General features: G+C 43.1%; 1 long non-coding RNA gene across 1 annotated transcript; it reads right to left on the minus strand.

Annotated features, from left to right (window-relative positions):
• Positions 1–24,061: 24,061 nt before the first annotated feature.
• Positions 24,062–27,085, minus strand: LOC111559851. The gene is made up of 3 exons (XR_002741233.2): positions 27,000–27,085; positions 25,692–25,782; positions 24,062–24,665 (listed from the first exon to the last, which is right to left on the minus strand). It is a non-coding gene; the product is annotated as an uncharacterized LOC111559851 (long non-coding RNA).
• Between the last annotated feature and the right edge of the window lie 886 nt (positions 27,086–27,971).

Here is a 27,971-nt window from a genome sequence, read left to right on the forward strand (position 1 = left end):
GATCTCATAGCCCGTGAGTTCGAGCCCCACGTCGGGCTCTGTGCTGACAGCTCGGAGCCTGGAGCCTGCTTCGGATTCTGTGTCTCCCTCTCTCTCTGCCCCTAACCCACTCGCATTCTGTCCCTGTCTCTCTCAAAAATAAACAAACATTAAAAAACTTAAAAAAAAAAAAAAAGAAAAAAAAGAATCTTACTGTAGCATCTTGCACCAAATACTAAATGCCTAACAAATATCGGTAGTTACTAAATAAATACCAGTGCATATAGAGGTCATGTCATAAATCAAAGTCCTTGTTAGAAATGTATGGGGCGCCTGGGTGGCGCAGTCGGTTAAGCGTCCGACTTCAGCCAGGTCACGATCTTGTGGTCCGTGAGTTCGAGCCCCGCGTCGGGCTCTGGGCTGATGGCTCGGAGCCTGGAGCCTGTTTCCGTTTCTGTGTCTCCCTCTCTCTCTGCCCCTCCCCCGTTCATGCTCTGTCTCTCTCTGTCCCAAAAATAAATAAACGTTGAAAAAAAAAAAAAGAAATGTATGTTGAAGTATTTACGACACTGTGTCTGGCATTTGCTTTTAAAAATTCTTGTAGAGGGGCGCCTGGGTGGCTCAGTTGGTTAAGCATCTGACTTTGGCTCAGGTCATGATTTCATGGTTCGTGGGTTTGAGCCCCGCGTTGGGCTCTGTGCTGACAGCTAGGAGCCTGGAGCCTGCTTCTGATTCTGTGTCTCCCTGTCTCTCTGCCGCTCCCCTGCTCACACTCTGTCTCTCTCTTTCAAAAATAAATAAATGTAAAAAAAAAAAATTAAAAAAATTATTGTAAAAAAAGAAGAAAAATGTACATATTTGTGGGGGTATAGGAGTGGGGTGGGGTGACAGATGAAGCAAGATTGGCACATACGGAGATTATTCAAGCTGGGTGGTGGGGACATGGGAGTTTATTATTCCATTCCCTTTTGCTTTGTGCGTGTCTGAAAGTTTTCATGATTAAAAAGTTAAAAAAGGAAAAAAAAAGATGTCACTGTCTGACCCACTGTTTCCCCTCTTGACCATGTTGTTACATAATATCAGCAGGGGTCCTAATGTGGGGAATCTGATTATGGGAGTTTTCACAGCATGACTTCAACAAAGAGAAAAAATGTGATGGATTATTTCTGGAGAGTGGAGCAGTCAGGGTTTCCAAGAAAAGTGATGTTGAAATGAATAACGAGGATTCTCTGCTCTGTGATGCAGGCTGCCGGGCTCCAGTCAAACATTCTGGGAAATTGTTGAAGGAGATGGTGTGGCCCCTGCAGCCCCGCACTTCCTTGTGCAATGGAGGCAAGATCCCCGTAGTGCATGAAGTTTCGGTTAGTCCCTCATTGGGACTTACTCATACTTTATACCCAGGGCTGTAGCTGGGACCATGTGGTAGCTGCAGGTCAGTCCTCTACCCTGGCTCTCTGAGCTTCGGTGTCTTCCAGGGGTGATGTAGAGGGAGGTGTGTGCGGTGCAATAGGCAGCTTGCAGCCAGTGTCCAGCATTCTCGTAGACATTCCCACCAAGCCCAGAAAGGACTGGAATGCAACTCGGGGAAGTTCTCTCCTCTCGTCCTGTCACTGGGCCTGGAGGGTGGGGTGGAAATCGGCTTTTGGGCAACCACACCCAGCTCCCTATCCACTCTGGCCAGAGACTTCACATCTTCAACAGCTGCCGTCTGTGTTTGGCTTTCAACTCGGCTGCCTCGACCCAGCTCCCAGAGACCAGTTTGCAGGGCACAACTGTGACACTGGCGTTCCAATCATATCTGATCCGCACCCCCTCCCCAATGCTCTCCTGCCACACACATTGTGTGCCTTCATTTCATTTCTAAGGCAGGATTTATCTCAGGAGGTGATATTTGCCCCATGGTTTTGTTGTGGAGTTTCTTAAGACTTATTCCAAAGCTTGTCACTTAAAATGTGGGAGGAGAGGCGCCTGGGTGTCTCAGTTGGTTGAGTCTCTGACTTTGGCTCAGGCCGTGATCTTGTGGTTTGTGAGTTTAAGCCCCGCATGGGGCTCACTGCTGTCAGTGCAGAGCCTGCTTTGGATCCTCTGTCCCTCTCTCTGCCACTCCCCTGCTCACACTCTCTCTCAAAAATAAATAAACATTTTTAAAAATTGTGGGAAGAATTGGTTCATTTTTTTTTTTAAGTGGCCTTCAGTGGAATAAAGAATAAACTAACGGACATACATTCATCTTGTATTACTTGGACCACTCTGTGGGATAAGACTGCTGTAAGTGATGCTTTAGGAAGTATCATGGCCCTTCTATGTCATAATTAATTTTATAAATCAAGATATGGCATGGGCTATGAACTTTGTGGTACTGTCTTTTTTTTTAAGGGCTTATCACCCCTTAAAATCATCCAACTCCTTTCATATAGCAATAGCAGGCCTAGAAACTTCTACAAAGGAAATAATTAAAAAGAAGAAGAGAGGATGGGGCACCTGGGTGGCTCAGTCGGTTAAGCGACTGACTCTTGATTTCAGCTCAGGTCATGATCTCACAGTTCGTAGGTTCAAGCCCCATGTCAGGCTCTCTGCTGATGGCACAGAACTTGCTTGGGATCCTCTCTCTTCTCTCTCTTTGCCTCTCCCCCTGCTCATGCACTCTCTCTTTCTTTCTTTTTTTTTTTAATTTTTTTTTTCAACGTTTATTTATTTTTGGGACAGAGAGAGACAGAGCATGAACGGGGGAGGGGCAGAGAGAGAGGGAGACACAGAATTGGAAACGGGCTCCAGGCTCTGAGCCATCAGCCCAGAGCCTGACGCGGGGCTCGAACTCACGGACCGCGAGATCGTGACCTGGCTGAAGTCGGACGCTTAACCAACTGCGCCACCCAGGCGCCCCATCTCTTTCTTTCAAAATAAATAAACATTAAAAAAAACCTAAAAACTTTTAAAACAAAGGAAATTTTTATATATACTTAGGTTTTTATGCGATAATCACTTATAATGGTGAAAACTGGAAACAAGTTGATGTATAGCAGCAGGGGAATGGTTAAGCAAATTATGGTATGCCTACGGAAAACCATGCAGCCACACAAAATGGTAATTAGAAAGACTATACAAGGACAATGAAAAATGTTGGTTAAGTGATGTTAAACAAGAAAGTAGAACACAGAAATTATATGAACTTTATATTATAATGTAAAATATTTCTGTATCTGAACAAAGACTGGAAGGAAATTTGGGAGAAGAGAAAGTGGTTAAGTGGTGGAAAAATGGGTGATGTTTTTCTTTTTAAATACCTTTAGTGTTGTAGACTTGTTTTGGTAACAAATAATCTTAAAAAAAAAAAATACCCAAGCTCCCTAACTTGTTGTGGTTGTCTTTCACTTTGGGTAATAACTGAGAAAACATTCAGAACATAGAGGAAGTCACATTAGCAACTACCACGTCTTGAGTTTAGATTGTGACTTACTGATAATGACAGGAGTCAGGTAAGGGGATCTGAAGGTAACAGATACAGAAAATAGGTCCAAGAAGGCAGTTTTGGGTAAAGGATTTGCATAGTTGAATATTTTATGAGAAGGAACAAACTCACATTGATTCATTAGTCTCTACTGAAGCTGACATACCTATGAAGGAGAAAGAGAGAGAGAGAGAGAACAAGTGCGCATCAAAGAGGCATCTCATTAGTCTTTCTCTTCATCTCTCTGGAATGCACCCTCTAAAACATTAATGTTTGTTTGTTTGTTTGTCTGTTTGTTTTTGACTGATCTTTTCCCTGGAGGTAGCCAAGAAACTTACCTGGAGGAATGATTCAAATCATTCCCGATTTTATATATTAATCCTTGGCCAACATAATTAATCATAGTGTAACAGCACTTGGAAGCACTCAAACAAAACAGCCTTTACACATAGGAGATGCATCCACTCCAAACTGCTCTTCCCTCATAATGTTGCCCCAAACTTGTGTGGGTGGCTTGGGGCAAAGGCTGGTCCCTGGCTGTCAATGTCATGTATTAATGGAGTGAAGCAGGCTGAGTGTCTGCAGCCTGAGGAGGTTTTTGGAGAAGAGCCTGTATGTCAGGGTTAATTACAGCCTGGTTTAAATCTTAGCTTGTGGATGGACCATGAAAAAGGCAGATTGATGACTACTGTGTGGTCAGATGACCCTAGATACTTTTATCTTTCAAGAGGAAAAAGAAAAACCTTAGAATCATCTCCAGGGCACAGACACTGTGGTAGGTCCAGTGCAAATTATAAGCTTTGGGTTAGACGTGGCTCCTGCCCACAACCTAGAAGAGTGTATTAGAGGGACAGAATCAAAATACAAATGGAATTCAAGTCAATAAACATGGCTCACAGAATAAAATACAAGTAGCTCAAAGCAATCAACTTTGAGTTAGGAAACCTGTGTTTAAATCCCAGTTAGGCTCTCTGATTAACTGTGTCATCCTGGACAAGTGTCTGAAACTTAATTTCATTTTCAAAATGGGAATGAATAATGCCTACCTCAAAGGTATTAAGTAAGATAATGCATTGGAGAATCTGTTAAATCCATAATGTGGACTGCATAAGTCAGTGGTTCTCAAAGTTGGCTGCACACTGGAATCACTCAGAAGTTAAAAAAAAAAAAAAATACTGATGCCTGAATCACACTCTCAGAGATTCTGAATTAATTGGTATCAAATGTGGATTTGGTAGTGAGATGTTTAGAAGTGTAGAGGAGAAAGAAACAAACCCACAATTATAATTGAACATTTTAATACCCTTGTCTCAATAATTGATAGGAAATCAGTAAGGATATAAGAGACTTGAGCAATACCATAAACCAAATTGACTTGACATTTTAAGAACACTTCGCTTAACAACATCAGAATACACATTCTCTTCAAGCGCACACAGAAAACTTTTCTAGATCATATTCTAGGCTGTAAGATAAGTCTTAAGAAATTTTAAAATAGGGGCGCCTGGGTGGCTCAGTCGGTTGAGCATCTGACTTCAGCTCAGGTCATGATCTCACAGTCCGTGAGTTTGAGCCCCACATCGGAGGCTCTGTGCTGACAGCTCAGAGCCTGGAGCCTGCTTTGTATTCTGTGTCTCCCTCTCTCTCTGCCCCTCCCCCGCTCACACTCTGTATCTTTCTCTCTCTCAAAAATAAACAAACATTAAAAAAATAAGGAAATTTAAAATATTCAAATCAGACAAAGTGTGTTCTTTGACCACAGTGGAATTACGCTAGATAGTAAAAACAAAAAGATATCTGAGAAATATCCAAGTATTTATAAATTTACAAGTTTACATAATTCTAAATAACCCATGGATCAAAGAAGAAATCAAAAAGGAAATTAGGAGATATCTGCAACTAAAGGAAAACACATGTCAAAATGTGTAAGATTCAGCCCAAACATGCATTTACAGGAAAATTTATCACACTATACACTTATATTAGCAAAGAAGGAAGGTCTCAAACCAATGATCTGAGATTCTACCCTCAGCAACTAGAAAAAGAACAAATTAAATTGAAACTAAGCAGAAGAATGTAAATAATAAACATGAAGAAGTCAGAGAATTAGAACAGAGAAAAACAATAGAGAAAAATCAATGAAACCCAAAGCTGTTTCTTTGAGAAGATCAATCAAATTGATAGACCTGTAGCCAGACACATTAGGAAGAGAAAGGATAGAAATTATTTGTATTAGGAATGAAAGAGGTGATATCATTACAGACTCTACAGATATTAAAAGTATTATAAGAGAATATTAAGAACAACTTCATGCCAATAAACTTTATCAACTTAGAGAAGACGGAAAAATTCTTTGGGAAATGAAAATTACCACAGCTTTTTCATGAAGAAATAGATAACCTGGATAGTTCTACATCTACCAGATAAATTGTATTAGTAGTTAAAAATCTCCCCACATAGAGAATTTCAGTTCTAGATAGTGAATTCTATCAAATATTTAAGGAAGAAATAATACTGATTCTACACACAAACACTTAACGGAAATATATCCCATCTCATTCTAGGAGACCCAGCATTACTCTGATACCAAAACCAAACAAAAACATTATAAAAGAAAACTAGAAAGCAATATTCCTCATTAGTACAGATGCAAAAATTCTTAAAAAAAATTTTTTTTTAAAGTAATCTCTTCCTCCAGTGTGAAGCTCAGACTCATGACCCCAAGATCAAGAGTCACATGCTCTATTAACTGAGCCAGCCAGGTGCCCCCAGATGCAAAAATTCTTAAGCAAATTTTATCAGATAGAATCTAACAATATATTAAAAAGAATAATTGGGGGGGGGGTTACCCCAGGAATGCAAGTTTGGTTTGATATTTTAAAATCAATTTAATTCACTATATTAACATATGAATATCTTATATTTGTATATAATTAAAAGAAAAACCATGTGAGTATTCTAATAGAACCAGAAAAAGTATTTGACAGAATCTAAGATCCATTTCTGATTAAAAAAAAAAAAAGCAACTCTCAACAAAAAGGGGAACTTCTTAACTCAGGAAAGGGCGTCCATGAAAAACATAAAGCTAACATCATGTTAACATTAATGGGAAAGACTGGTTGCTTTTCCTCTAAAACAGGAACAAAGCAAGCTTGTCCATTGTCATTACTTCTATTCAACATTGTACTTCTTCTAGCTAGTGCAATAAGACAAGATAAAAAATAAAAGGAATCCAGATTAGACAGAAGAAGTAAACTGTCTTTATTCTCAGATCACATAATTATCTATGTAGAAAATTCTATGGAATCAACAAAATAGCTACAGAACTAATAAGTGAGTTTAGTGAGCCTGCAGGATACAAGATCAATACTAAAAATCAACTGTGTTTCTAAATAGTTTAAGAACCCATGAGGAATTGAAATTATATAAATATTAGCATTCATAAGAACATAAAAAATCAAATACTTGGAAACAAACCTCACGAAAGGAGTGCAAAACCTGTACACTGAAAAAACATTGCTAAGAGAAGTAAAAGAAGACTAAATATATGGACAGATTTATTGTGTTCATGGATTTTAAGAGTCAATATTGCTAAGGTGTCAGTTCTCCTCAAAGAGGCCTATAGATTCAATGCAATCTCTGTCAAAACCTTATTAGGCTTTTTAAACACAGAAATTGATAAACTTATTCTAAAATTATTTTCCTTTGAAGAAGAATAGAGTTAGATTTCAAGACTAATAACAAAGCTACAGTAATAAAGACAATGTGATATTAGCATGAAGATAGATCAATGGGACAGAATAGAGAATTTAGAGTAGACCCATAAGTATATAGTCAATTGACTTTCAACAAAGATGCAAAGGCAATTCAGTAGAGAAAGACCAATCTTCTCAATAAATGGTGCTGTAGCTATTGGATATCCATAAGCAAAAAAGTAAAAAATCATTCCAAACCTAGCATCACATATAAAAATGAACTCAAAGTAGATCATGGACCTAATATAAAATCTAAATTATAAAACTTCTGGAAAAAATATAGCACAAAATCTTTGTGATCTTGGGTTAGGTAAAAATTGCTCAGCTATATCACCAAAAGCACAATCCATGAGAGAAAGTTAATAAATTGGACTTCATCAAAATTAAGAACTTCTCTTTGAAAGACATTGTTAAGGGAACAAAAGGATTGGGAGAAAATATTTGTGAATTATATATCTGACGAAGGACTTATATACAAATTATATAAAGAGCTCTGAAAACTCAACAGTTAAGAAAATAAAACAAAATGTAATATTAAAAATGAGGAAAAGATTTGAAAGACTACACCAAAGAAGAAATAGGGATGACAAATACACACATGAAAAGATTCTCATCATCAGTAGTCATTGGAAGTGTAAGCTAATACCATAATGGAGATACTATTAACTAATACCATAATGGAGATACCATTACACATCTATTAGAATGGCTAAAATAAAAAATACTGACCATACCAACTGCTGGAGAGGATGTGGAATAACTGGAATTCTTATACATTTCTAGTGGACAAGTAAAATGGTACAACCACATTGAGAAACAGTTTGGCAGCTTATTTTATTTTATTATTTATTTATTTATTTATTTATTTATTTATTTATTTATTTATTTATTTATTTTAGAGAGGGAGTGTATGTGAGCTGGGGAGAGGGGCAGAGGGAGAGGAAGAGAGAGAGAATCTCAAGCAGGCTCCACACTCAGTGTAGAGCCCACTGCAGGGCTTGATCCCATGACCCTGGGATCATGATGTGAGCCAAAATCAAGAGTGGGACACTGAACCAACTGAGCCACTCAGGTGCCCTAGCAGCTTCTTTTAATGTTAAATATATGCTTGCCACACCCACTTCTAGGCATTTACCTAAAGAAGTAAAATCTTGGGGTGCCTGGGTGATTCAGTCGGTTGAGCATCTGACTTCAGCTTAGGTCATGATCTCAGGGTTTGTGGGTTCAAGCCCCATGTCAGGCTCTGTGCTGACAGCTCAGAGCCTGGACCCTGCTTCAGATTCTGTTTCCCTCTCTCTCTGCCCCTCCCCTGCTCGAGCTCTGTCTCTCTCTGTCTCTCAAAAATAAATTTTAAAAATGTTAAACATTTTTTTAAGGAAGTAAAAACTTAAATACTCATACCTGTACATGAAAGCTTACAGCAGTGTCATTCATGATTGTCTAAAGTTGGAAACAACCCAAACGTCCTTCAGTGGTGAATGGTTAGACAATCTGTGGTACATCCATGCAACGGAATATTACTCAGAAATAAAAAGGTCAACTATTGAAACACACAACTACATGGATGAATCTCAGAATAATTATGCCGCATGAAAGAAGTCAGACCCCAAAACAAAACAAAACAAAACACCTCAAAAGGCAGGGTTCCATTTATGTAAAATTCTAGAAAATGCAAACTCAGATATAGTGGCAGAAAAGTAAGTTGTTGCAGGATGGGGGGAGGGATTATCAAGGGGCACAAGTAATTTTGGGGGTGATTGGCTTGCTTGTGGTGACAGCTTCACAGGTATATAACATATATCAAAATTTACCCAATTATACACTTTATGTGCAGATTATTGTATGTTATTTAAACCTCAAGAAAGCTGTTTAAAAAAATATAATCCAGGTGACTTATGTACAGCTAAGTTTGAGGACCATTGGAACACATATACAACTATCCTAAGTCTTCAGCCTTTGGCTTAGAGGTTGGGCTACCATTAGCCCGCAGAGAGTTTTCTGTTTTCCAGATTCCAGCCAGTTACAAGTCTGAAAACCATAGGATAGCTACAGAATGAGCATACAAATCATCACACAGATTCATTTTAGTAGTTCCAGAGCCTTCAGCTTAAGCTACAAGGAAGTACTAGATAAAAATTACTAATCTGAAATGAAATATAGCAAGATACTCAAGCCTTTAAACTTCCAGGGCTATAAATCACCCATAGCGCAGAGACGATTTTGGAACTGGTAATTTGATGAAATTGCTCCTCCCATCTCTCACAGACTCAGCTACTGAACTACCCTTACTTTATTAGAGGTTGTTATTTGAACCCATTCCATTTTCTGCTTCTCTTTCCTTTGACCCAATCTGCAGGGCTTCCAAGAATAGGTACTTGAATGTACTGAAGAAGTTGCTTTGTTATGCTATGCAAGACTTCCTTAAATGAGTATATTTCCCCTTCCTCTCGATGACTCAAATAGAACAAACTATAAAGGACCTGAAATTGGCTGAATGAGACTAGTCTACCTGCTGTGCCCAGTTTGCTCAGAGGCAGCGAAATGACCTACTGTAACATATTTTGACCTTCAACGTGCATATGAATCACCTGGGGGCCTGTCAAAATGCAGATTCTGAGTCAGTAAGATTGGGGTTGGACCCAAGATTCTGCATTTCTAACCAGCTTCTCCCTGGGAAGGCCAATGCTGCTAGTTGGGTTGGAAGACAAATGACCTTTCAAAGTCTTTTCATCCCTGGTACACTATGGAGCAATAATGATCCTAATAGGGAAGAGGTCATTCAAGTCAGAAGGAGGAACAAAGTATTAGCATTGCCTTTGATGACGCTCATCCAGTTATGAAACCCCTGCATTAAATGTTTATACATCCAGTAAGAGTAAGAATGCATTTGTTGTGATTAGCTCAGAAGGTTTACAAAATGTTGTTGATTGAATTTTCTTACCTTTTCCTGCAATGGATTACAGTAGATAGAATGAATGGTTTTTGTAGGTTATAGTTAGTTAACCCAAGATAAGCCACTTTATCATTTCTGCATCGAATCACCTCTTGTGTGTGCTCCCCTCCCCCGCTTCTTACAAAGGATACGTAATAGGGAGGTATGAAACTTGAACGTTTAGTATACTACACAGCTGATGTTTTTAGTTCTTATGACAAATGGGCTGGTTTCGCTCTTAGATAGTGAGAGGATTATATTGCATGTCCTGAATTTTCCTCTTTTGGAGGCAAAGACAGTTCTGGTAACAGCAGCAGTTGCTTCTAATGATTTAGAGTTATAGCAAAATCCGTTGGAAAGAATTGCAGGACAGTTTTGAGGCATGGTCATGAATCTTCCTAGGGAAGCTGGCTGCAGCCCTTGGGTGGGTCTTTCTCACCCACTACTTACTTTCTTCCCCCTCTGCTTTGTACATCAAATTGCATGATTTTTTTCCAAAGCAAATTCTTGATTTTTGGAAAGGAACAGAGTAGTTTAGTTTTGCCTAAAACTGACACATTTAAACAAACACATCTCAAATATATGCGAACTTGCAATTTAAACAAAGTGTCCTTGATGTGCTTAAAATCAGGCCAGTCTATATTTTCATGAAAATTCTTATTATGGGTAATTTTCCATCTCAGTTTACCTTGCTATTTAAATGAGTTCATCGTGATTTTCAATGAAAAAAAAAAAACTGAGAAAAATGCATCCATAAAAGCTGAGAGTAAATCCATATTCATAGCTCTGTATTCCTTGTCCAGGATTCCTTATTAACTGATTACAAGAGCAATTTTCTGTCTTTCAAGTCCGTTTCTGCAGAAGAATTTGAATCACCACTGGAATGAATGTGGTAACGGGAGTAGTTCTGTCAACAATATGTGACACGAGGGAGGGGAGGAGAGAAGCGGGGCTGTCTGGACGATGGTTTTGGATGGGGTTTGGGATTTTTTGTTGTTGCCAGAAAACTCAAAGTTCAAAGAGAGTAGAAAAGCATATTGATTAGCTCTGGACTGGTCAAAGACTAGATTTATATCTGAGTTTAACTAATGTTTTACACATGGTCTCCTTTGTGTTTAAAAGATGTTGTACCCGGGTTATTTAAAGACTAGGGCCAGCTGAAAGCAATTCCTCTTCTTGTCTTCTCTCCTCCAAATCATGATCATTTAATAGGCAGTTAAATATTAAGCCCCTAGAAACGAAAGTGGGACCGGCCCAAATGACCTGTGATCTCTGAAGTCCCCATTGGTGCCACAAGATGTCCATGGCATATTTTTCTCCCCAAACCCCCTATCCCAGAGGCCATGTTCATGGAGATATCTGGAGAACCAAAAGCTGACCCACTTCCCTCTGTGCCAATTCATCTTCCTTTTCCCAGTTTATCAAAGAGATTTGAATCTTCTGATGACAAATTTCAGCCCCAGTTAGTTTTCATTAAAAAATTATGTTGCTAACATTATTGAGGTTATTATGCTAAGCACTTTGCATACATGAAGTATTTAATTCTCACAATACCCATTCTACAGATGAGAAACCTGAGGCTCAGGCAGGTTACCCAATTTGTTCAAGTCCTCAAGGCCAGAATCCAAAAGACAGAAAACTTAACCCCAGAACATGTGCTCTTAACCACTGTGCTATCCTGTTTCCCTCATCTGCAGATTCCTTCAGGACCCGGGAACTGAAGGAGTTTGGGAAAGGATCAGGGATGAAACCGCTTTAAAACTTCATAGTCGTCCATCCATTCAACAGTAGCCTGTTCCTGCTCAACTCTTCCAGAAGTAGACTTTTTAATTTTTTTAATCTTTATTTATTTTTGAGGGGGGGGGGAGAGAGAAAGGGAGAGATCATAAGTGGAGGAGGGGCAGAGAGAGAGAGAGAGAGCACATCCCAAGCAGACTCTGTGTCGTCAGCCCAGAGCCTGACTTGGGGCTTGAGCTCATGAACCTTGAGATCATGACCTGAGCCAAAATCAAGAGTCAGGCGCTTAACTGACTAAGCCACCCAGAGACCCACAGAAGTATACTTTCAATTAAAGGTCACAGTGTCACTCCACAGCAGACACCTTTCCCTGGTAAGTGACCTCCTAACTAATTCCCTCCACACTGGGTAAGTCTCCTGCAGCTACGTTTCTATTTTATTTTATTTTATTTTATTTTATTTTATTTTATTTATTTTATTTTTTAAAGTTTATTTATTATTGAGAGACAAAGAGACAGAGCACGAGCATGGGAGGGGCAGAGAGAGGGACATAGAATCTGAAGCAGGCTCTAGGCTCTGAGCTGTCAGCACAGAGTCCGACGTGGGGCTCGAACTCACAAACTGAGAGATCATGACCTGAGCCGAAGTCGAATGCATAACTGACTGAGCCACCCAGGCGCCCCATCTATGTTTCTATTTTAAAACCTGTCCCCCGAGTCAGAGTGATGAGTCCCAAGCCGGGTCAACAAGATTCCTTCCATTGGAAATCTGAAACTGGGAAGGAGGGAGAATTAGTTTCCTATGGGTCTGGAACCACTATATGCAAAGTTAGTGTAACATGCAAACTCAGGAAAGCCATTTTCTTCCACAAATGAGAGAGAGGAGAGAGGAGGGAAGGAGTGGGAGAAGAGGAGAGAAGGAGAGAGGAGAGAGATAGAATATAAAGAACATGAAGCAGACACACAGAGAAGCTGAGACCAGATAGGGAACCTTTTGCCAGCTTTCCAGTACTCAGATCCAATTCTTAATGAAGCATCCCGATTTCCCTAAGAATACTTCCCTTTTACTTAAGCTGGTCCAAGTTGGTTTCTGTCCCTGGTAATCAAAATCCTGATTAATACTTACTCAAACTCCTATAAGATCCAGGGATTCTGACACTTCTGTATCACCCCAGAGTCCAACGAAAGACTGTGCATACAATTAATGTTTCGTTCTCCATTCTTTGCCCCATTGTACTTCAACCCTCTCCACTTATCTTGAATCTTAATTCAATTATCTGATTGTATTGTCTGAATCCAGGCTCTTTTCTCTCTGTTTACCTTACATTCTACCATGTGATCCATCTTCCAAAATTTGTTTTCCCCCATGTATTGCTTTCCAGCTCAAAAATCTCCAGGGGCTCACTAGCCCCTAACTGTGCTTCGTGAAACACCAGAGATGTTCCATGATAAAAACAGTTCTGTGGCTAAAGACTCTTGGGATCTCTGATTTCCCTCTCTCGACTTTGACACATACATAAGCATATTAAAGGCTTTGAGAAGCTCTGCTTATAAATCATCTACACCACCACCAAAAAACGAAAACAAAACCAAAAACATAACTCAGCTTGAATTGGTTTGATTTAATGTTTCCTTTCTTGGTGTAATACTGATGGTACAAGGGGAAATATCTACGGACTCTTTTTGGCTGTCTGCTTATGTCCCCCATATATGAATTCTCTGATTTGATTGGTCATTTCTCCCTCAGCTGCAGCCAGATGCGCCCATGCTTTGTCCCCTCTGTGCCTCTGGCACAGTGTCCCCTCTGTGTGGAATGCTCCTCGCTCACTCCACCTCCAAGCTTCATCTCGATGGAGTTTTCTCAAATCACCCAATTCCACATTGTGCCCATACTTTCCTCACCTCTGAAGGGCCTTGTGATTTGAACCAGTTAGCATTTAGTTGTACAACTCTTTCGAATTATATATTTATCAACCCAAGAAGACTACAAGTTTCTCAAAGGCAGAGATCACCTTTTCTTCTATAATATCCAGCTCAGGACTAGCACAAAAAAGAAATATATATATTTGTCCTTACTGAAAAAAAAAATATATATATCTGTCCTTACTGAAAAATATTGCAGTTTATGTGAATGACATCAATGGTTGTAGGTATAGGTGCATTTATAAAACCGTTTAACTCATGGCATTCAGCGTACCACTAAATGGCAATCATTTTTTTAAAAGATTTTATTTTTAAGTAATCTCTGCACCCAATGTGGGGCTCAAACCCACAACCACAAGATCAAGAGTCACATGCTCTACACAGTGAGCCAACCAGGCACCCCTACGTGGCAATAATTTTAACACTAATCGTTATTTTAAGGAGAAGACCAGCAAAACTTTTTTTTTGAACAAAAACAATGATTCATCTGATAAAGATATATTGATATAAAATAAAACATGTTTTATATAAAAATAAAATAGATATAATATGAAAATACTGGTATATTCCAGTTCCATTCATTGCCTCGCAACAAATTATAACCTTAGAATAAATTTTAGATTGGAACTATAGATGGTTGGATTTGGGTAGTCCTCTGATTTTACAGATGAGGAAACAAAGATTAAGAATTGGGGCTCAATCATGAAGCAAGGCTTGGAGAAGCAGGAACCAGATTGGGGTGGGGGGCGGCTCCTGGTTTGGAGCCCAGGGCTTGTTCCCACTGTTGTGCACTGTCCAGAATGCCAAGTATAGATTTTGAGAAGGGCAGTTAAGACACGTACCGGGAATAATGACGAAGAGGATAGGTATTTCGGTGTCTGTACCATTAGGGAAAGAGGGAGGCATGAGCCTGCAGAAAAGTATTTAAGGAGAGCTAGGACCAGGAAAACTGTAGGACACCAAGCCAACTCCCTTGCCTAGGACTCTTGTGAAAGGTAGCCTTTTCCAATGTAAAGGTCTGTGTGACATAGGTACTACTTTAGAACTTGAATTTCATCTTTCTGTGAAGGATATGCCTAACATTTGTTAGTGTGTACTCTGTACTTTGCTAGGTACTTTGTTCATGCCTTCTCCTTTGATTCTCACTCCATCCTGTGAGGCAACAATTCTCCATCTAAGAATATTCTAGAAAAATGAAGGAACTTACCCTTGGTTGCTTTCCAGGTAAGGGGTTTGTCCCTAGAACTTTTGCTTTTTTAAATTTTATTTTTAATTTTTTAAAATTTACATCCAAATTAGTTAGCATATAGTGCAACAATGATTTCAGGAGTAGATTCCTTAGTGCCCCTTACCCATTTAGCCCATCCCACCTCCCACAACCCTTCCAGCAACCCTCAGTTTGTTCTCCATATTTATGAGTCTCTTCTGTGTTGTCCCTCTCCCTGGTTTTATATTATTTTTGCTTCCCTTCCCTCATGTTCATCTGTTTTATCTCTTAAAGTCCTCATAGGAGTGAAGTCGTATGATTTTTGTCTTTCTCTGACTGACTAATTTCAATTAGCATAATACCCTCTAGTTCCATCCACATAGTTGCAAATGGCAAGATTTCATTCTTTTTGATTGCCGAGTAATACTCCATTGTGTGTGTGTGTGTGTGTGTGTGTGTATATATATATATATATATATATATATATATATATATATATACCACATCCTCTTTATCCATTCATCCATCGATGGACATTTGGGCTCTTTCCATACGTTGGCTATTATTGATAGTGCTGCTATAAACATGGGGGTGCATGTGTCCCTTCGAAACAGCACACCTATATCCCTTGGATAAATGCCTAGTAGTGCAATTGCTGGGTCATAGGGTAGTTCTATGTTTAGTTTTTTGAGGAACCTCCATACTGTTTTCCAGAGTGGCTGCACCAGCTTGCATTCCCAAAAAAGAAATATTTTTAAGAATGATGCACTGAATGTTTTAGGCTAACTCCCTGACAGAGTGACTAACATTTTTTTCTCCATCTGCTCAAGAACAGCAAGGATGGTAAGGATGTTCAAAACCTAATGCCAGGCTTTCTCCAAAGAACACAAGGATGGCTGATTCCTTATGAAGAGTTACATCTGCCATAGCAAGGTTCTCTTAGGTATAGGATTTTATTTCATTTTTTTAAATGTTTATTTATTTTTGAGAGGCAGAGAAGAAATGTGAGTGGGGCAAGAGCAGAGAGAGAGATGGAGAGAGAGAATCCCAACCAGGCTCCTTGATGTCAACACAGAGCTCGACCCAGAGTTCAAACTCACAAACCTTGAGATCATGACCTGAGCCGAAATCAAGAGGTGGACGCTCAATCAACTGGGCCACCCAGGCGCTACCTTGGCATAGTATTTTAAAGGGATCCTTAGTTGCTTGTAAGGGATGGATGTCAGCATGCTTGAAAACAGGGGTTGTACAAGATAACCCTGTCAGGTTATCTATAACCCTGTTAAGGTTCCATGCTCAGAAACGGCCTAAATGCTCTTCCCTATAAAACTGGTTAAATCTATAGAGCACAAAACCATAAATAGCTTTAACAAATCATATTGTTGAAGAATATTTAATGACTTGGGAAGATTTTTATGATATATTTTCAAGTGAGAAAAATTTCCAAAAAAGCATTATTCTATTTTTTAATAATTTGATTAAAAAATAATACTTATACGTTGAAACAGCATTGGAAAGGTGAACTAACATGTTATCATCGGTTATATCTGGGTGGTGAGATCACAAGTATTGTTTTTTTAAATCCCTTCTTATATTTTCCTGGTTTTCTACATTGAATATATATTACTTTCGTAATCAGAAAAAAAATCATCCAAAATACAATTCCATGGTTTCTTTCTTTCCCCAGAATTTGCTTTCACATTGAATATTTCAAGCCAGGTCCAGAAGTCCAGAGAATCCTTTCTATTTTGACTTTGTGCCTTAACCCCTTGTTGGGTGTGGTCAGCTTTCTTTTTTTTTTTTTAATTTTTTTTTTCAATGTTTATTTCTGAGACAAAGAGAGAGAGCATGAGTCAGGGAGGGGCAGAGAGAGAGGGAGACACAGAATCAGAAGCAGGCTCCAGGCTCTGACCTGTCAGCACAGAGTCCGATACGGGGCTCGAACCCACAGATCGCGAGATCATGACCTGAGCCGAAGTTGAACGCTTAACCGACTGAGCCACCCAGGCGCCCCTCAGCTTTCTTTTTTGACTATGCATTGGGCTAATATAGGAATGTCTCAGAATCCACTGATACCTTAGGCACTGTTTGGGGTCAGCATCCAAGATGAATATAAGGAGCAGATACTGTCCCCAGACATATTCTGACTTCTCTTATTCCTTTCTCCCCGTCTCACTCTCTTTTCCCCTAGAAATAAAATGCTGATGGATGCGGATGTTTAAACCACCTCCCCGGGGGCTAAAAAGAGACATGGAGGAGAAGCATAGGATCACACATTATCTCCACAAGAGTATAGCTTTATCTACTGCCTAAGATTCCAGTTCAGCTGCTCTGTTTCTGTGCTGATCAGAATAATAACCAGAAAGGGGGAAGACTTGGAAGGAGCCAGAGCAAGCCAGAAATGATTATGTTGGAAATGGAGAAAAGAAAAAGGTCAGGGAGGCAGGGAAAGTGCAAAAGAATCAAGAGGTCTCTCGTGTGTGTGTGTGTGTGTGTGTGTGTGTGTGTGTGTGTGTGTGATGGAAGCGTAGAGGGTGGGGGAGGGGTATGAGCCGAGAGTGAAGAGGACAAAACAGGGCAGCTGTGAATGGAAAAAAGAGAGGCTACCTTGTATACTGAGAATATACTTACCTGCTTTGACTTTCTCTAATGAGATTGGGTAAATATTTAAACTGACTTAAATTGCATTTCTCTACAGGAGTGCAGTTTCTTCTCCTGTGTTTTTGTGCTTCCTCTGAACAACACAGGGTTCCTTATTGTACTTGGGTTACACAAACACAAATGTCTTCCCCATGAATGGAAGAATTCTATGGAGAAAATGACACAGGCTTACCCTATTTCAATGCCTATTGGCCACTCTCTTAGCACTAGGTAGCCTCCAACAACACACATATATTCTACATGATGAAAGGTGCAGCCGAGCAAGCCCGTTTGGGAAAGGCACTGCGTGCCTTTGAGTGCCTCCCGTGCATTGGGGTCTTGTTATTATGTCTGGTCAAGAGCCATCTTCTGGAGCTTCTGCCCAAAGTCTTTTGGAAACTAAGGGATGCTTGGGTGTTGTTTAGGTATGTTTTGAGGCGAAGTCTCCAGGAAATTCTATTTCTCTTTGGGACAGGTAAAGCCTCCTGCCCCTGCCCCTACTCTGGCCTCAAGCCGCTGGGGCAGCAACATGGCTGATGCTCCAGTGTCTGTAATCAAAATGCCTGGAGGACCTCAGAAGACACATTTAGCTTAGTTTATCCTGAGTGCACAGACTCCTTGCATAACACTGGCATCTTTTGAAAAAGGATATGTTGGCAGTTAGCCTCGAGGCTGCAATCCCTGAGGGAAAGGAAGGCATGGCCTCCAGAAGGCCTCTGTTAACAGTGGACATGGTGGGGGGCCAGACATGCAGAACTGTTAACCCGTCTGCATCCAATGATTGCAGAATTCTGATGAAATGGGCCCGGACACTGCACGGAACATCTGGTACTGCAATATCCTCTACTGAGAAGGCATTTAGGAGAACAGGAGAAGAGAGAAGTTTCTTTTCCAAAGACCTCACTCCTAGGATCCTCTGTTTTTACCTTTATTCCATCTGATGCCTCTCTGTCAAATTGTGTAAATGGCTCCTGTAAGGCTGGGAAAGCAGCTAAAAAGCAACTGTCCATGGATAGTAACTGGGTAAGTCAGTGTCATTGGCCTAGGCCTGTACTTACTCTATACATGCTAAGTAAATAAAGTCACTTTATTACCTACCATGTGGGAGATCTCATCTCTCTCTCTCTCTCTTTCTCTCCCTCTGTAATGATAAGCATGCAGTTTGGTTGTTCATTTCAACTAGACCTGACTTTGCTCTTAATCATGCATTGATAGTCAGGTTCAATTGCTCTTGCTAGTTCCATTCTCTTTTTTTGCTCTTGGCCTAGCCATTTCTGATGGCCAAGAAAATCAGTTCATCTCTGTTTGGATTCTTTTCATTCATTCATTCATTCATTCATTCAAAAAAAAATATATATATATATAGTCTCCCTATCATACATCAGGCACTGTTCTAAGCATTTGGGATATATTTGTAAACAAAATAGACAAAGATTCCTGTGTGGTGGGGGAGGGAGATATAAATTACACAGTATGTTAGAAGGTAATAAGTGCCATGGGGACAAAAACCCAATGTTGTGTTAAGTGATCCGGAGTGTTGGGATACAGGGGAATGGGCAAGTTTCAGTATTAAACATGGTAGTTAGGGTACCTCATTGGACAGGTAAGATATAAAGATTGAAGGAATGAGAAAGTTCATCAGGTAGATTTCTGGGGCAAGGGTGTTCAGGTAGAGGGTAGAGCTAGAGCTAGAACTAGAGCAGAGACCTCATGGATGCTAACATGAGTTACCCAGTGTGTTGAGACACAGGAAGAGCAAGGAGGCTGGACTCCCAGGATGAGTGAAGGTGAGAGTATCAGGAGAGAAAGATGGAGAGGTAAGGGGTGAGTGGGTTAGGTAGATAATGCAAGACCCTCCTGGCTGTTGTAGAAACTTCAGTTTTTACACTGAGAGAAATGGGGAGTCACTGAAGAGTTACTCTAAAGAAATGGAGGGGGTGGCTACTGAAGGGTTTTGATTAGAGAAGTGCTATGATCTAAGGTATATTTTAAAGGGATCAGTCTGGGATGCCCGAGTGGCTCAGTTGGCTAAGCATTCAACTCTTGATTTTGGCTCAGGAATTTGGCTTTGGAATTCTTTCTCTCCCTCTCTCTGCCCCTCCCCTGCTTGTGTTCTCATGAGCGCTCGCTCTCACTCTCTCTCTCTCAAAAATAAATAAATAAATGTAAAACAAAATTAAAGGGGTCCATCTGGCTTCCATGTTGAAGATAATTGTATAAACAGGGACATTGACAGGAGGCTCCAGTAGTAATCCAGATGACAGATAATGGTGACTTGGACTAATTTGGCAGCAGGTGGTGAGATGTAGTTGGATTCGGATATACTTTGAAGATAATTAATTCCTATCACATCTGATGTGTGTGTAATAGGAAGTCAAGAGTGACTCGGTTTTGGGTCTGAGAACCTGTAAGAATAGAGTTACCATCAATTGTGATGGGAAAGGATGAAGACAGATCACGTTTGGGGAAGCGTCTCATGAGTTCCATTTTGGACATCTTGAGTTTGGAGATATGGAGCAGACAGTGGAAATGTGGGTCTGGACTTCAGAGGGGAGGTCTCAGCTGGAGATATAAATGTGTGTCATGGGCGTTTTGATAGTATTTAAAACTACATATCTGTATGAGATCAAAAGAGGTGGATAAAGAAGAATAGAAAGCTGAGGTCTGAGCCCTGGGTACTTCCCCATTTAGAGGTCAGGCAAAAGAGGTAGAATCAGAAAAAGAGATCGAGAAGGGAGGAGTAGTAAGGTAGGAAGAAAACCAAGAGAGTGTGATGTCCTGGAAGCCCAGTGAAGAAAGTGCATCAAGGAGGAGAATGTAGCAAACTTTATTGGATGCTATTAATGGATAAAATGAGAACTGAGAATTGGCGACTGGATTTACTAACACGGAAGTCATGGTGACTTTGACAAGAACAATCTCTGTGGAGTGGTGGGGACATGAGCCTGATTTGGGGCTGGTTTAAGACAGGGATAGAGGAGAGGAGTTTGACAAGTAGATCATTCTTTGAGGAGTTTCATCTAAGGGGAGGCAAACAAATGGGACAGAGGCTGCCAAGGGAAATACGGCCATTAAAAGATGTTGTTTTTTAAGATGGGAGGAACAATAGTATGCTTGTGTGCTGATGGAAATGGTCCAATAGAGAGTGACAATTTGGTTAAGAGAGGAAAAGAAGAGTTGCTGAAGTAATGTCCTTGAGTAAGTGAGACATAATGGTGGGAATCTGCAGAGTTCTCTTCTGGTTGCTTGTATTTTTCCAGTGGAAAAAAGAATCTAATTAGCAGCTGAGAGTGGGGATGGGAAGGACATGTTAAGGGTTTGAGAAAAGAAGGTGTGGAACTGTCATCTAGGAGTATAAGTGAGTGAATGGATCAGGGAAATATAAGTATGACCACTGGGCAGCATTAAGGACCCAATGGAGTTCCATCAGCATGGATTGAAAGTGAAATCAAGCTGTGTAGCCGTGTATTTTTCTCTAGCCATGTTTAGCTGCAGGTGTTGGGGTGTGGAGTAGTCAGAATTTGATTTCACTAGGTCTACTGTCATGCCAGGTGAGCATGACAAAGCAGCAAAGAATTGAGAGTGTATAGAAGGGGGCGGGGGTATAGTTATAATGACTGACCAGAAATTTACATTAGGTCAGGAGGGGAGTAAAAACATCAAAGGCATGGACCACAGTGAAGGCTGGTGGGCTCAACAGACTTGAGATTCTGGTGGGGTCAAAGGATGGTTGGGATCAGCAAGAAAGACAGGAGGTTGGGGTCAGAGAGTGGGGTGCGTGAAATTGAGATTATGGAGGTGTTGCAGTTATGGATAATCATAACTCTGGGTTTAACGGAGGGAAAAATTATTGGAGAGAGGAGTTGAACAAACTGAGTGGCCTGAGTACTGGAAGGGTCATCTGTATCTACAGCAATTGCCAATAGTTAAGGTGGTATTGGAGGGGTGCCTGGGTGGCTCAGTCGGTTAAGCATCCGACTTCAGTTCAGGTCATGATCTCACAGTTTGTGAGGTCGAGCCCCACATCGGGCTCTGTGCTGATCGTTCATAGCCTGGGGCCTGCTTCAGATTCTGTGTCTTCTTCTCTCTCTGCCCCTCCCCTGCTCATCCTCTGTCTCTCAAAAATAAATAAACATTAAAAAAAAAAAGATGCTATTGGAAAGAGTGACAGTGAACCGGGATCTAGAATAATTGAACAATAACCCCTGGGGGGTAAGAGAAGACAGTCATGATTCATATTGTCTGATGATGTGAAATTCAATGTGAGGTGCAAGGGTTTACAGAGAAGGGAGAGTATGCTCCTAAAAGTGACAATGAGGACCAAGCAGGACACCCATCTCACCTCCAGGCCTAGGATGAGGGCTGTGACAGAAAGATCAGGCCTCGCTTGGGAAGGCTGCCAGGCAGCAGGGAGCTCAGGGGAGACCCAGGTGTCCTGTAGGGAAAGAAGCAATGAGAATGATTAGAGAATAGGTTGAGGACAAGGGAGATTTTGCTAGCCATTGATCATAAAATCTAGAGGCCACAGAGAAGAGTTTTGGGTGTTAGGGAGGGTGAGAGAAGGCCACAGAATTGGGGAAAGACAGGGCCTGGTGGGGATCAGAGGTCTGGAAGCAAGGGGGGAAGGGGACTTGGGAGCCGGGGAGATTTAAGAACTGACATAAACAGGGACAAGGAAGCAGTGAGGTTAGTCCTATTGGATACAAAGTAGATGACGGTAGCAAGACTGAGTGTTGGGGTTCAGGAGGGATTTCTGGGGCTCCTGATGACGGGGGAAGGTTAAGGAAGCTCTCTGAACAGAGTGTGCCCCTGTCCCAGCCTGGCAAGTTCTCCACCCCCACTCTGTAATTTTTCACCTTTTCCGAATGCTGCACCCAGCAGTTACGACAATTCTGACTGCCATGTTGTCCACTGGTTTTGAAAGAAGTCAGATTTTCCTGTCTCTGGTTACTGAACTTCCTGTTTCTCTAAAAGCCCTAAAAGCACTTCATCACATCCACCCCTCTCCCTGTCCAAGAGTACACGGCCAGGGCTCTACTGACACCTGTCACATGGGCTATTGCCAGAAAAAGTATGAGTTCAAACAGTCATAGACATGCAACCCTCCAGATGGGCATTTGGGGAAGGACGAGGCAGCCCCGAGGTCTATCAGTCCACCTAAAGGCTATGTCATCCATTCCCACATCTCCATACAAAACCTCTTTCCCTCTCTGTCTGCACAATAAACTGCTTTGGCAGGAAGAGCTTCCAAATTCAGGGAAGATGGTTTTCCCTCATGTGGTCCACGTTTCAGAGAACACATCTGCTCACCATCTTGGTGAATGAGATCGTGCTTCAGTCCCTGGCTGCCCAGGCCCCAGTTAATCACTTGGTCCCTGTCTTCATTCAGCTCCTCTTCTGGGCTTAGCTCTATCCTGGTCACAAGCCAGACCCATTCCTTTGGGCTCGCTCACAGCCTGAGTCGGCGGCCCTCTAATCATCTCCAGGGTTTGCTTCTGGATGTTACCCAAGGCACTTACAGAAGGAGGATTGGGGAAGGCAGCCCAGGATGCTAAAAAAAGCTTGGTGTTCGCTGAGTTAGAAGAAAGGATGAGCTCCTGAGAAATAGGTGATGTTTCTTTTGCACATCCATGACAGCTGTTTGAACAATTTCTCATCTTGTGGTCTTCTAGGACCCTAGAAATCTTCTCTGCTCCGCTCTGGGAGGGTCTGACACCTTGTCTGGGGAAGCCCCACTTTCTCTCCTACCCTCACCTTAATTTGCCACAATGAATCTCCCTAATACTTTAAGTATGGTAAAATGTCCATACTGGTATGTGACCAACGAGGTTCAATAGTTACCTCTTTAGTGAATATTTGCATTTTAGTGAAGGAGATGAGGGTCAGCAAATTCAAACCCCAATGGGCCAGGCTGTAGCGGGGAAGACAGGATAGGACAGCCCTGAAGGTGGGAGAAGTCAGAGTCCATGTCAGTGCAGGGAGAGATTTGGGGGAGAAGCTGAAAAAAAATCTAGATATTTCTGTGCAACCTTCCAATTTTATTTTATTTTATTTTATTTTTTTAAATTTTTTTTTCAACATTTATTTATTTTTGGGACAGAGAGAGACAGAGCATGAACGGGGGAGGGGCAGAGAGAGAGGGAGACACAGAATTGGAAACAGGTTCCAGGCTCTGAGCCATCAGCCCAGAGCCCGATGCGGGGCTCGAACTCCCGGACCGCGAGATCGTGACCTGGCTGAAGTCGGACGCTTAACCGGCTGCGCCACCCAGGCGCCCCAACCTTCCAATTTTAAATGTTTGGTAGTTAACTTAAATAAAAATACTAGGATGGGGCAGCTGGGTGGCTCCATTGGTTGAGTGTCCAACTCTTGGTTTCATGAGTTTGAGCCCAGAGTTGGGCTCTGTGCTGGCAGTTTGGAGCCTGCTTGGGATTCTCTCTCTCTCTCTCTCTCTCTCTCTCTCTCTCTCTCTCTCTCTCTCTCTCTCTTTCTCTCTCTGCCCTTCCCCCACTCATGCTGTCTCTGTCTCTCTCAAATAAAAAAAAAAAGCTATGAAAGTCAGACAAAATATGTCTTGGGCCAGTGGTCCAAAGTGAGTTACCAGTGACCTATATAAACACACATCTGATTCTTTAACGGTTGATTTTTAGTAAAAAGGCCACTTGGGCCTCCATGTGGTCCTGAAATCACACAGGAAGGGCTGGTCCAGGGCTGACCCTGACCTTGGTGACTTATATCCAGTCCATTTAGAATCTTATTTCTATGGACAGTTTGTTCCTCCATTCACTGGGGTGTTGGAGTTGGTTCCCTGAGGCCACTCAGTTTAATGAGGTTGCACTCAGATCTGCTAGGTGCAGGTGAGTGTTGCAGGAATGTCTTCTTTGCTGTTAAAGGCAGTTAAAGACTGCGGTGGAGTTGTTTCCATTGATGGTCAGAAAGGCCATCAGAATTGATTATCCCCCAGCAGAAGTTCAAGTCATGACCAGTGGAGTCAGATCCCTGAGTTCAAACCTCTCTTCTGCCAGCTGGGTACCGGCTTCCTCATCTGTAAAATGGAGAATGAATAGTGACTTCTAAGTAGGATTTCTTGTTGAGATAGAGCTGGCAAAGCTTCCTTAGCATAGGGATTAAAGAGTATGCTCCCACATTGGAAGAGGAATTGTGACTACATTTTTAGAAGGATTACCTACTGTGTTCTAATGCGGCGATTTATTTAAAGTTATTTTTACAGCCGTATTTAAAACCTGATAGTTCAGATCCATTTCACGCATCATCTTCAAACCTGCCTTGCTCTTGCTAACCTCTCTCCAAGCCATCAGGTGTCTGAATTTCCGGGGGACATTTTTGGTGTCTGAGTCCCTGAGCCTTAGGTGTGAGAACTCTAATAACCTCTTCTCCAGTGAAGTCTCTTGCTATCCAACAGACTCTGCTTCAGTGAGCTGCACCCCACCAAGTCCCAGGCCCAGGAGACTGGCTTAGAAAGTCCCACTAAGCTCTTGGGAACCAGCCTGCTCGGAAAAGAATTTCCTTTTCTAGTGGGACTTTATCCCCTCTTTGCTTCTTCTTTCCCCTCTTTTAAATCTACTCTGCTTCCAGCCTGTCCCCCCTCACTGCCAACAAAAAGTGCTACCAAAAATTTAGAATCGAGCTGTAAATTGTTAAATCTGATTCAGGTGGTTGCCTTCCAGCCAAAGGCACCATCTGGTCTATCTTGAAAGAGGAGTCAGACTTTCTTGAAGCCTGGTCCCAGCATGGGGTTCTTGCGAGAAGCCTTCTACAAATACCAGAGGAGGGAGGAAGTGTCTAGGATTGGGAATTAGGGAGAGGTATCCTGGGTAGAGGGAAAACCCTTAGGTTGGGCAGTCATGGGGTCTCAGAGAGGGGAACCCATCAGGCTTCTGATACACAAGCAGTCTGCCCTTCCCACCTCCGGGAGACCCGCCTACAGCGCCCCAGTGGCCCTGAAGTGCCAGGCTTAGAGAGGGGTGCGTGGCAAGGGGCTGCCCAAGAGCTCAGTCTCCCGGCTGGACTAGGATATTTATAGCACCTGTGTTTCTGGGCCCGTCTCTACCTGGATTTATGCGGTCTGTGGCTGTAGCGTTTGTGAGGAATGAGGGGCGCACATCTTGCTGCAAGGGCTGTTCTTGGCCTTGGGACTCTGGCTGGAACGAAAGTTACAAAATCAAAACAAGGGGCCATCTGGGGGAACACCGAGACAGAGTGGCTCTTTCGTGCTGCGTCTGCAAAGCGGTCGGGCTGTCAGGCCTGGTGAAACCCGGGGCTTTCCGACCCACCTAGCGTTATATTTATGGCAGCTGTGGGCGTGGGTGAGGCAGGTGTGGGCGGCCGGGGACGCGGATCCCACCCTCCCAGTTGCTTGGGGCGGTTCCTCCAAAGGGTTAAAGCCTGAAAGAACGTTCTCTCTCTGGGGATCTGCACTTTGAAAGAGGAGCCTGGAGGACACGTGGTGGCCCATCCTCTGTTCCAGAACAGCAAAACTAGAGTCCAAGTCTGAAGACCCATCATCCAGGCCCGCACCTTCAACTTTCCCTAATCAGTATGTGTCTGGCTGCTCTCAGACTATAAGGACATAATTAAAACAAACAAACACACAAAAAACACAAAAAACAAAAAACTAAATAGCCGTCCTTTAAGCTTTTCAAGAACCAGAGGGCAAATAATCCATAGGAAGACTGCTTTGGGACCTTCAGGCATTCTGTACATGCACGAGGGAGCAGTCTTGAGCAGGCTGGGCTGGCAGGCAGCCATCCACATGCCTAACTGTAAAGCCAGCCCTGACTGCTCCTTCTGCAAACTAGGCTGGAATTAGAGGCCACAGGCAGGATGAGTAGGAAGATCTAGGAAAGCTAAGGGCAGTAGCGACACCCAGAGAAACAAAAACCTCGTTGACGTTTGTCCTGCAAGTTACTTTCCTCACTTAACCTAAAGGCAGCACAAATGAGGAAGCACTATTGTTAGGGTCACCATTTCACAGATGGAAAAACCGAGGCTTAGAAAGGCTAACGGACTTGCCCGAAGGTGACGCAGCAGGTGCCAACTTCAGTTTCAAACTCAGATTCTGGGGACTCCAGAGGGCCGGCGGCGGGCTGGGAGGGGGCGCAGCGGGGAAACACAGAAGGCGAGAGAGCGGCCCCGCGGGGCGGGGAGAGGAGAGGAGAGGAACGGAACCGGGGGCGTCGCGCAGGCCCGGGCTGTTGGAACGGCTGGTTTGGTGGCCCGGGACAGGGGCGGCTGGCCGGGAATCCTGAGCGGGACAGCGGGGCCCGGGCAGCTGCCAGACGCGGCTGGTGACTGGCCCGCGCCGCCCGGCCCCAACCTCCCGGGCGCGCTGCGGTCGGGCAGCGAGCAGGCCACATACCGCGCGGCGCAGAGGAAATGGCTGGAATTCCTCCCGCGGCGCCTCGCTCGGGCCTGGGGCGGGCGGGGCGGGGCGGGGAGGGCGCCCGAGGGAGCGTGCGCAGGCGCTGCGGGGCGCAGGCAGGGGGCGGCTCGGCTCCCAGCCCCCGCACCGACGGGGGCCCCTCCCCCGGGAGCGTCCCCGGAGCTCGTGAAGGGGCAGGGGCTTGCTCCCCCAGAGACTCCCCGGGCCAGCCCAGCCTCCTGCCTCCTCGACCTGTCGGTGGCTCAGGTTGTCTGGGTAGGCCCTGTGGGGAGTGGTACTGCACCCCTGCTGATCGGCCATCGGGCCCCCAGCCTCTGGGGTGGCGCGCAACACAGCACACAGCTCGCACACGACGTGTGGGCCCCTGCGGAGGGGGGTGCTGAAGCTCTGCGCAGTGAGACCTCTGCACGTCCCAGCCTACCCTGTTTTTTCAGAAAGCCCTGGCCTGATATCTGCAAATGTTCTAGGCCTGGCCTTCGGCGGCTTGCTGCGGAGGCCTCTCTTTACTACAGGCCTTGGGAGCGAGGCAGGAGTTGGCTTGGAAGGAGAGGCTGATCCCGCAGGAGAATGCAGGAGTCTGGGTGCTCTAGTATGAGGGCTGGGGGAGGAGTGCAGGGTGGTAGAGACAGCCTGAGCGGTGAATTGGCCTGAGTAATGAGGCTGCTTTCCAGAGTGTGGAGGCATGAGGGGATAGAAAACCTTCTTGGGGTCAGCCTAGCCTGGGAAAGCTCCCGTTCCACCCCTGGACAAGACCACAACATAACTAGGGGGAGGGGAAGATTTGCATGGAGGACCGTGGTTTGGGGCCCAGGTTAACCTCTGCTAGGAGGGTAGCCCCTGGGGGCTTGAACAGGGGCTGGTTGACTCAGGATCTGTCCAGTCAAGAATAGCATTTGGGGGCGCCTTGGGTGGCTCAGTCTGTTGAGCATCCGACTTCGGCTCAGGTCA

Source organism: Felis catus, chromosome A3 (genome assembly GCF_018350175.1).
Source record: "Felis catus isolate Fca126 chromosome A3, F.catus_Fca126_mat1.0, whole genome shotgun sequence".
Taxonomy (NCBI): domain Eukaryota; kingdom Metazoa; phylum Chordata; class Mammalia; order Carnivora; family Felidae; genus Felis; species Felis catus.